Source organism: Myotis brandtii, unplaced genomic scaffold (assembly GCF_000412655.1).
Source record: "Myotis brandtii unplaced genomic scaffold, ASM41265v1 scaffold1404, whole genome shotgun sequence".
In the NCBI taxonomy this organism is placed as follows: domain Eukaryota; kingdom Metazoa; phylum Chordata; class Mammalia; order Chiroptera; family Vespertilionidae; genus Myotis; species Myotis brandtii.
Window position 1 is genome coordinate 391598 of NW_005355016.1, and position 11589 is coordinate 403186.

Sequence of the window (11589 nt, forward strand, 5' to 3'; positions counted from 1 at the left end):
GTTGTCCGTGTCCATTGGTTAGACCTATATGCTTGCATGTAAGTCCTTTGGTTGATCTTTCCCCCTTAACCCTGCCCTCCCCTACCTTCCCTCCAAGGCCCGACAGTCCAATCAATGCCTCTCCGTCTCTGGATCAGTCCTTGTTCATCAGTTTATGATGTTCATTATATTCCACAAATGAGTGAGATCATGTGGTATTTATCCTTCTCTGACTGGCTTATTTCACTTAGCATAATGCTCTCTAGTTCCATCCATGCTGTGGCAAATGGTAAGAGTGCCTTTTTCTTCTTCCTCTTCTTAAAGAATACCTTTCAGCATTTCATATAATGCTGATTTTACATTTGTTGACATAATAGTATATTTATAAAAACAAATGAAAACTATAAAATGTGAAGAGGAATAATTATTCTGGCAATATTTTATGTTAAATGCTACTTCTTTTTCAGATGACTATTAGTGATAATCCAGGGTTGGTATATTATGAGTACTTATAGGATCTGCTTAGATTCTCTACTAAGAGGAAATTTGTGGCATTTAACTACTACATTCCAAAAAGAGCTTTTGCAAAAAATGAAAACTGAAAGTTTTGTGTTTCATAGATATATCTGTTTTGAGTTGTTACTTTTCACTGGAGGGGATTTTCACATTACATTTAGTTAGCTCTATCTTTGAAAATTTACTTAGGATTCAGGACATAGTGTTTCTGGCAGTGATTATGCCCAGAGCGTCCTGGAGTGATTTAAAAAAATGTTCCCTCCTACTTGTAATCTCACGCATTTAATTGATTACTCACGCCTCCTTTTCAACCCTGTTACAAGTTCTGTCTGATAGAGAGTAATCTGCATATTGATGGTCTTAACAGACTTTAAAGAATACACATATCTCATCTTTCTAGTTTTTGTCCCTGTTAATATCTGCTCCATTTATTATGATTTCAATGTGACAATTAGTTTCTTTTAGTAATTCTGTTCCATTGACCTAAATGTATACACATACCCCTCTGTATGTGTTCTTTTAGCTTTATTTTGTTTTCAATTGCTTTTTTGTTTACTGAATATTTAATCAAGTGTAGGTCAACATTATTTGTTTGTTTTCTGTAATTTTGAGCTTATAGGCCAGTGATGGCGAAACTTTTGAGCTCGGCCTGTCAGCATTTTGAAAAACCCTAACTTAACTCTGGTCCCGTGTCACATATAGAAATTTTTTGATATTTGCAACCATAGTAAAACAAAGACTTATATTTTTGATATTTATTTTATATATTTAAATGCCATTTAACAAAGAAAAATCAACCAAAAAAATGAGTTCGCGTGTCACCTCTGATGTCATAGGTTCGCCATCACTGCTATAGGGTCTACACTTACATAAGGGAACACAAACTATTAAAAGATATTGATAAATTCTAACTTACTCAAAGAAAACTTTAGATAATTTTAACGAACAAGGCTCCCAGCTAGCATAAATGACTTCAAGTCAACCTTAATTTACCCAGTGTTGACTTTAACGCAAGATGTATTTGGATTCTATTTGATCCTTTGGGAGTCTTATATTTCAATTTTTTATAAAAGGAATAATCATCTATAGATTAGATACCATTCTTTTAAGAATTATAATGAGTTTCCAAAGAGCCTCTATCATTCATAAATTATTCACTCTGTGGAGCTTTACTAAAATCATATGTCTGTGTCATATAGGTAACTTGGCATTAAAATGACAGTACTGCAGTTAATGCTGTGTATATGTATGCAGAGTGAACATAACCAGGAAATATGCACTCTAAATGATGTGCTCAAATGCAAAACTAAGAAATATTGTCCTGCAAGCTTGTCAATGTTGTGCAGGACGCAGTCTCATTTTTCTAATTTATGCTGCTGGTCTATAGCTTACATTGGAGTTGACAGTTTATATTTCAGAGAATATAACATAAAACAGTAAGCTATTTCTCTTTATAGGAACAATTTAACGTTTTAGTTGGCATAGGTGCTGAAAAGTCAAAGTTCTGAGCAGGACCAGGACACAGGTAAAAATAATTAAACTCAAGAATTGAGAAGAATCTGAGATTTTGCTATGCTTGCAAGCTGATGCACAGCTTACCACAGGTTCACGGATACTGGCTGAAGTCATGAAACTCCTCAGCCAGAGACAAAAGGCTTTATTACTCTTAGTAACAGCAGCAGCCAGAGAGCCATCATTTTTTGTGTCAGTGCCTTCAGTCCCAGTTTGCACAAGGAGACATGAAGAGGGCCAGGTGGCACTTGTACATGCATTGTGTTGTATTATAGGAGAGAAACACCAAACCAAATCTCTTAGAATGGTCCGTAAGCAGCTGTGGAGAAATATATTCTTTGTATTATCCAAGATTGTTTGCTATACAAACATCCTTGAAAAAAGTCTGGAACATAGAGCAGTCAGTGCCTCTGTTTTTAAGACATGTAGAGATGGAAGAAATCTATGGAAAATTGACACCTTCAAAAATAAAACCATGAGTCCTTGGCCCAGAAGAGTAGCTACTTCTTGCCTAGGTTTATTAGTTCCAGTATCTTTTCTGAAAAGAAAATTCCTCTGAATAGTACCTGGTAAAAGAACTCACACTTATTCACCCTTCTCCCTATTACTCTTTAGCCCCATCTCTGTTGGAACTGATTTCGCCTGTACCAGAAATGACCTCTTTGAAAGTGGACATAGTATTCAGGACTCATCTTTCTTGGTCTCTCAGTAACAATTGGTAGTACAAAGTAATTCTTCCTTTTTGAAACAAAGTCTATTTTTGGCTTCTGTTAAACTACACCTCTCCCTCCATGACGACATCTCAGTTGCCTTTGTGGCTATCTTTTCCCTTAAAAATATTGGTAACTTTTGGAGTTCTCTTCTTTTGTTTACACATTCTCCCTTATGTGACATCACAAACTTGATAGAGCTGATTGCATTCATATTTATATCTCAAACCTAGACCCTTTCCTGAATCCCAGACCCAAATTACCATTTAGATATCTTTTTTGATATTTTTATTTAGATGTCCACTGGCATCCACATTCATCAAGTTTAAAATTCAGCTTACCATCTTTCTTGGTCCCCTAAACCTACATGTCCTCATGTGCTACTGTCCTATCAGTTGATAGCACCATTCTCCCAGTTTTCCAATTCAGATGGTGCTATCCTTGATTCTACTTCTCCTGTATCTTCTGTGTGCATATTTGTCCATGCCCTGCTGATTTTGCCATCCAATTACCTCTCTGTATATTTCTATCGTCCTCACTGTAACTACTTTAACTCAAGCCACCCTCATTTACTGTTGCTAACTCAAATATGTTAAGATTCCTCACATTCAGTCTCTTTGACTCCAGGATTACCTTGTTCAAATTTACTCTCTATCCATAACCAGAGAGATAAAATGCCAATCTGACCTTGTCACTTACTTAATTACACCACTTTCTTGAGTTCACTAGGGCTTGAGATAAAATTCAAATCTTATCCTAAGAAATGAGATAAAATGAGTTCAAATTTGACCCTGATGATCTCTTCTGCCTTGTTTCTGACCACTTATTAGTAAATCCATATCTATATTCTCTCTCTGTTCCTAAAAAAAAAGTCACTTTCTGTGTTTTACCTTAGGAGTTTTACACATGCTGTTGCCTTTGCTGGAAACTGTCTCACTTGCCTATTGAACCAAATATTAAGTCCTTAGGGGAATATTTGCAGATTAATCTTCACTGGCCTAGGTGCCCCCATAGCATCCTTTACCGCCTTTCTCTGAACACTCATCCCCCTAGAACACTTGTTGCTAGTTTAAATTCTGCCTCTCCCTCTGCACTATTAGCTCCATATTATATTCTCTAGGACTGCAGGCTATTCTGAGCTGATAGAAGACTCTCAATAACTATTTTTGAATGTATGAATAAATGAAAGTAAGATCAAGCTCTCTTCAGTGTGAATTATATCTTTATCTTGACAGGCCCAGATATCTCCATTTTTAGTATAATAGAAAATGATACCTCTTATATAACCGGAATTATACACATGTAAAAATGGAGGGTTTTTTTCACAGAGTTTTATATATTTGTATGTGTACATGTTTGACTCAGCTGAACAACATCAGTAATATATTCTGACATTATGGCACACAGAAAGCTCTCAATAAATATTATAATTTTAATGAATGGATGAAAATGAGAGCTAGCTTTTGTCACAGTGAATTATGTCTTTTTTATGGCAGACCCAATTGTATCTGCTTTTCACATAATGCAATAATGATAGCATTTCTAGAATAGAAATTACACACATATAACAATGGGGGCCATTTTCTCAAGGGCTTTTGATGTGTGTGCCTGTACTTTTCTCAGAACTACACAATGCCAATGATAGAATTAGGAATCATATAGGTAGATAAACGGATATTATCCATTGTATACAGTGCTGAAATTATGTAACCATTTTCTCTTTGAGGGTATTCATGTACATACTTAATGGAGATTTGTTTTTTCAGGATAAGGTTCTGCTAGGGTAGGTACATTCCTAAATAGAAGTTGCATTTCCCTTTGAGTATATCCTCAATGCCTTACAAAATGAAGTATAACTTCATCCTCTCACAGAGGAGTTAGCGATCTTATTTTTTTTCTGCTGCTGCTTCCTTCTCTCTCTGATGAGTCTGTTGCTCTTGTAGTCTTCTTATGAGTAGAGTAGGGGAGTAGCGAGCCTCTTTTTCTTCATCATTGATAGAGAGCACCTGTAGTTGTATCATACAATGGGGGGGAGGTGAGGTGTTCCCGAAGAGGCATCTCTTAAGCTCACAAAAAATTGCCCTACAGTAAATGAAGTACTTATATAAAAGGTTATCATTATGCCTATCGTATTCTCGAGGAGAAACCCTTTGAGATGATACCAATTAAGCAAGCCTTTAGCTAGTCTCAGTGATTGGAATACATGTGATCTCTTCATCATGTTTTGTTCTGTTTATTGTAGATTGCAGTGTTGTGTATTTCTTGGGAAGTGTGCCTTGCATTTTCAGAGGATCTGCTTATTTGTTTGGTTCTATTCCAGAGCACATTCTGTGCTTTCCTTTTTAGAGACAGTGGCAGTATTTGTTACATTTGATTATTATTGCTTTGTAGATGTGCTTGGTTTAAACTAAAAAAAAAAAAAAGTGCTATTATTGCCTCCCAACTTTATTTTTAGCTTAACAGTGTTCTTGCATCTTGCCTAAAGCCTCCTTTCAGTGCACAGGCTTATATAATGTTAAAAGGCAAATAAAGCTGAAAAACTCCTCCTATATTCTAAGTGGAATATGTCTGCTATTAAAAGAATATAACTGCTATTAAAAGACTAAAGTGTCTTTTGAAAATGTGCGTACAAGAAAACCTATTGATTCTCTGAGGGGACTATCACAGGTAAGCTTTTGAATATAATAAAAAATGTGTGACATTACATAAATAAAAATACTTTTCTTCATCCCTACAATAGTTGTTCCTTTTATTTTAAAAATTGTGTTTTATCAAAAAATTATTTTTTCTTTACATTTTACTTATTTTTCACTTGAACCTCTCTTTTTCTTAGCTTCAAGCTTACTTTATAGAATGAAATTACTTATTACTCTCCCTCTAGTTGTAGTGATTGTATATTTTGGCTTTGGAATCTGGACTTGCCCAGCACAAAGGGCTGATTTTGTCGTTCCATCGCTCTAGTATGAAATCACTTCTATAGATTGTTTTTATGGAAAAATATTTAGTTAATTATTTATTTATTTTCAAGAGAATAACAATGTTTATTAAGGATCATTTTATTTCTCATTTTGTTTTTTCTCTGCAATTTATTGAACTTTATAATTTATGAGGACCTTGCATCTGGAGTTCTGGTTAATAATTACACATATTCAGCATGATATCCTTCAAACTAATAGAGAGTGGTCACATAACTCTTCCTAATTGGCAAGAGAAGAGTGAAGAAAAACAAGTAATATTAATAATAGCAATACTTATGCATATAATATTTACTGGAAGATATATTTTCTCACTTAAAAATACAAGCATTACCTCCACTTTATAGATGAAGACGCTAAGACTCAGTGAAGTTAAATGACTTTTATAAGTGCACAGAACTATAGAGTGGTGTTATAAAGAATGGTGAAGAGAATGACTACAACATTACACTCTTCAAGAAAGCATGGGAGCTGTCCACAGTCTAATGATAATCTAATTTCTTTCTAAGAAGCAGAAATTACTATTCATTTTAGAAAAAACACACAACAAAACTTTTAGTTGTTTACTAATTGAAATAAATATGGCCAGTTCTAATTTGTACCAATTTTAGCAAAGTATTTTGTGAATGATGTTTATACAACTAAAGCATGAAACAGGTTTTGGGGGGTGGGCAACTGTTAAAGTATTATAGAAGTTCAAACTTTAATGTGAAATACTGGCATTCGTATATAAAGCACTGAGTGTCTTTCAGCTGGCTGGCATTAAGCACTCAAATATGAGTTAGTATCCTTAACCCTCACATGTGTTTTCAGCCTGCACCGTTCTCTATTCATTTTTAGGTTATCTATCACCCTTACACTTTCATTCATCCTTATCCTTCACTATTCTCTCATCATTATTTTCCCTTCGTTTACTTTAGTAGCAAAAGGCCCAGTTCACAAAACACTGCCTGACATCTCATCACTAACATGAATTTCTTTTCCTTTATGCACCATGGGATGATTTTGACTCTGGGGAAAAGCACACACACTCTGGGGGAAAAACTCATAATAACAAAGCCAGTTTGGGTACCTTTGTATTTACTAATAACAATGATGCTTGTGTCAGGAAATGGAAGACATATTCACTAACAAAATAAAGGGAAATATTGAAAATACTCTTACAAATTTTGGCTTTTTAAATAACTAGAGGAAGAGAGAATTAAAAGTTTGTTGTTACAATGGAGAACTAATGTATTAGTTATTAGAGTGATTTGGCTGGTCAACTAAGTGATTAGACCAGTGATTTTCAACCTGTGTTCCACATGTCTTAAAAAATTCAATACCTGTTTAGTCAGGGGCACTGACCTCTTTTCCCTTAGATGGTCAAATTAAAAAATGACAACAGCCAATACAATAGCTGTCTGGTATGAATGGGTCAAAATTATACCTATTTTTGTCAGATTGGCAAAAATATATTTTTAGTGTGCCACAGAATTTTAGTAATTAGTTTATGTGTGCCACAAGATGAAAAAAGATTGAAAATCACTGGATTACAGTAACACTGTTTGATTAAAAAATAATAAAAACTTGCATTTAATGATCAAAGAGACTAATTATGGGGATAATTAAATCTAGCTATAGGAAAAATAATCAAATAATATCTCTTCATATAATATCTTACATAGTACTTTAGTCATAAGTGCATGCATTTTATCTCCCTAAATGAATCATAACCCCCTTGAAGATATTATAATATTTAGCATCTATCAAATATGTCTTTTATACAGTATTCTCCTTACACATGTACACTGAATAAATGCATTCATAAATCTAGCCAGAAAAAACTTCAAACTTATTGTCATGAGAGGATTAATCCTAAAGAATTCTGTTTAGATTTATCAAGCATCTAATAAACACCAGGCATGATATTAGACACAGGTAGTCCTTTCCATTTCTTATCTCTTTTGAATCTCATAATAATCCTACAATGAAAGCACTATTATCATCATTTTATATATTGGAACATTGAAGCTCAGAGAGGTTAAACAGTATGCCTGGGGCCAACAGATGAAAGAAAAAGAGCTGACATTTTTTACATAGGCCTTTGACTCCAAAACTTTGAGTTTTTTTTTCAGTTACACCATTAGTTAGTGCAAAGAAAATACCACTAAACAATCTGGGATGCTTAAGCCTTTAAGGGACTGTGTGTGTGTGTGTGTGTGTGTGTGTGTATGTGTGTGTATGTGTGTGTATGTGTGTGTATGTGTGTGTATGTGTGTGTATGTGTGTGTATGTGTGTGTATGTGTGTGTATGTATGTGTGTGAGGGTGTTTCTAATAAATTCTAATGACAAATTCACTTTGGCAGATCAACAAAATCTAATTTAGTAGAGTCAATCAAGTGTTATTTTCACTTGCTAATTAACAACTCTTTTGCTTTTTAGACAGCAGAGCCAAACCAGTGACTAGAAAGTTATTGGTCCAGAATACACCTGGACATGGCTGTCAGCAGCTTTCACTTTGAACACAAAGGACAATTATGGTGAATTTGTCCCTACCTAATTAACAAAATTTTACAAAATGCATCTCTCTCAATATTGCACCATCAACTGTCAATCACTTTACTAAAGAATTAAAGTATTTCAAGCACATTATGAAAATTATGGGTTGTTAAACAAGGTTTCATTTTTATCTTTCTGCCTTAGGAACTCATTTATTGTTAAGTTTTCACTCATTTACTCATTGATTTATTCAGTAGCTATTATTGTGCACTTACTATATATGTATTCAATCTTCTACTCATTTCTTAATTAGATAGAATAAGAAAGCAAATAAATGTACCATACTGAGGCAGATAAAGTAAAAATTGTTTCTTTAGAAGGGACTAGAATACTTGGATGAGGACTACTAACTCCACAAAAGAATTTGAGAAGGTTGAGCAGTCATTAATATTCTCATGATTTTAATGTTCTAATTTGATTCAGGCTATTTTTATATCTTCCCCTCCCTCTTTGTTTTATTCTCTATGTGTCTCCTTTCCTCCCTTTACTAATATTTTTTGAGTGTTACTGTGTCCTAGGCACTGTGGTAAGTGTTGAAGCTATACAAATAAGTAATAATACTCCTTGTTCTCAAAGATTTCAAAATCTCTTTAGGGAGACTTGACAGATGAGCAGATAATTACAATATAATGAGGAAAGTAGGTAATAGTGATATGGAAAGATATGAATAGCTTTCTGTAGGAGAATAGAGGAGCAAACACCTACTCTACTTTGGGGAGATGGAAACCAGAGGGGTGATGCTTATGATGGATCTTGTATCTAGTGATTATTCTTTAGGAAAAGAAAGATGATAATGTCAGTCTGCACTAAGAAGAAATATATGCCACTGGAAAGCAAGCCTATCATTAGAAGGCTTATTTTGTCATTACCATTAGTAATTGCAGTGTTTCCTTAAAAACAGGTTTGAAAATTCTGTCTCTTGGTCAACTCATTTCTCATTGTACTTCACAAAGAAAGTGTGATAGCAAACAATGACACCTCATCCACTGTAGCAGTTTTTTTCAGAGATTACATCAAAATGAGTTTTCCAATTATTGTGGATAATAACATGCTTTTGGAAGCTGCTGAGCACAGAGACAAAATAGTGCTCTTAATTGACATGTGTATTTATGATAGAACAAATGTATTAGCTGAAATCTTATGGCAACAGCATAGTCATTCCAAGTATAAGAAGTAACATCCAATCCAATCCAAATGCCAGCTTAAAACAGGGTTAGTAATGGGGGAGTAAAGGGGACATATGTAATACTTTCAATAGTAAATATTAAAAAAATAGGGTTAGACTAGGAATTCTGAATGCAGTCTCTTCAAACTTTTTATTATGAACCCTTGAAAACTTAATAAAATTAAAATGTGACAATAATCTACTGTAATAAGTTATTGATTGCCAGTCTTGGAAGGTTTATAAACTAGAGAACATAAATATAGAGCAATGAAGCAACACATTGTCATTGTCAACACATACACACACAAAAACAAGCAAACAAAAATCATCCCATGACCTATGCACAATTTGCCCTATGAAATAAAGCAGCACACCCAATCTGAAAGTTGGCATGGAGATACTCCAAGAGTCTGCCTTCTTTTCTTAGATCATCAGATGAAGTAGAAGACAAACAATGCCAGTATCTCTCACATTCAGCCAAAATTAACATTTTCCTCACAGCAATCCCTTTGGGTGTATTTACTAGCAACCATGGCATTTTTCAGCACTCATCACCTTTCTAGCCCTCACTCTATGACCACCCCTTGGACACTTCCCTTAATTCTTTTGTTTTCAAAATAGAAACACAGTTAGGTTCTGGGAATTGGTGGTGAACAAAGCATATATCCCAATGGCTATTTTTATAGAGCTAACAGCATAGTGGGGGAAGACAAAATAAGCAAGTGAATATGCTAAGAATTATGTAATTACAATGATGAATGCTCTGAAGTAAATTCACTTGGTGAGAGGGAATGGGAGTGACTATTTTTTATCTTAATAAGTTGACCTGAAACATTTGCATAGATGATCAATAGAAATTATACAGACCATATTTTATGACCAGAATGCAGTAAAATTGAGATTAATGAAAGTTAAATTGGCAATATCTGAACTATAAAAATTTAAAAATATATTCCCAAGTTAATACAAATGGTCAGCTATACAAAAAATATTAACATGAAAGCAAAGTACCTCATACCCAAAGCTATTCTAAAAAGTAAATTATTTATTAGGATGCTAGAAAATTTATAAATTTGACTTTAAAATAAGGATTAAGAAAAGGAACACCTACAAAAGGCTTAAAGATATAAAGAAAGAATGAAACTATAAAATTAGAGTTGAAGTGAATGAATTAGGAAACAGGTAAAAAGAGTAGGTTGAATAAATATATAGCTCATACCACATTCTCTGGAGAATTAATCAGAGACATATTAATATAAAAAGTAAAAATCATTTGTCACCAGAAGTTATCAAATAAATTTAAGTTTATGGGACAAGATATTATGTTCACTCATCTAATCAGCAAAATATGAGGACATGCATAAAGTTGATGATGCTTTTTTTTTTGGGTATTTTGTACATTCCCAGTGAGAGTGCCTTCTCAGGACACAAGTTTAATATATATAACAATAGACTTACAAAGGGGAAAATACTTAGTTGCTTGGTTTATTAATTCCACACTATTAATTAATTTTAAAGACAAAAATCAGAAAGAAGGACCATTTTCTACATTAAAGTTTTCACTGGTTTTATTTACACCAATGAAAAATGATCAACTTGATGTTCAATAATAATGAAAGAGCTAAGAATAAAATATGATGATGACATTCATATTTTTATAGAAGAGTTTAATCTGAAATATATATTTATAGTGAAAAATTAGATTTTAGTTATATGCAGTAGTTTTAAAATAAGCCTTTTTGAATAATTTCTTATTGATGATATTCTTAATAATGATTTTCTAAAATTATTTTCACATTTTTCAAAAAATATTTATTAAGAATTATTGACAGCATTATTGTGAAGAAGTGCTATTTAATGAGTTGATATACCCTTAAATCTTATATATAATCCAGAGAGGAACTAAAGGTTCATTCCATCCAGATAAGAACCTAGCAAATGACAGATATTTAATATATGAGATCCAATGACAATGAGGTAAGAAGCAGTGGCTCATGCTGAGTGTAAGCAGTGGTGAGACCATAGTACTCACATATAGTCTTGTCTGCAGAAGAGCTGGAAAGGGCCTGCAAGGAATCCATTTGACACTAATAAGACTTCTGGAGAAGTCAAGCAAAGTAATTTTAGAACAATAGGGAAGAATGATGTGTCTGACTAGAATGTACCCTGTCTACTGAAACAGGAATTTTT

At 33.6% G+C, this 11589-nt stretch overlaps 1 long non-coding RNA gene across 1 annotated transcript in view; it reads left to right on the forward strand.

Annotated features, from left to right (window-relative positions):
• LOC106725175 overlaps nt 1–8203 on the forward strand; it is an 8595-nt gene extending 392 nt beyond the window's left edge. The window contains exons 2-3 of the long non-coding RNA XR_001361042.1: nt 5828–5848; nt 8118–8203. This is a non-coding gene — a long non-coding RNA (uncharacterized LOC106725175). The remainder of the gene's footprint in view (nt 1–5827; nt 5849–8117) is intronic.
• The last annotated feature ends 3386 nt before the right edge of the window (nt 8204–11589 follow it).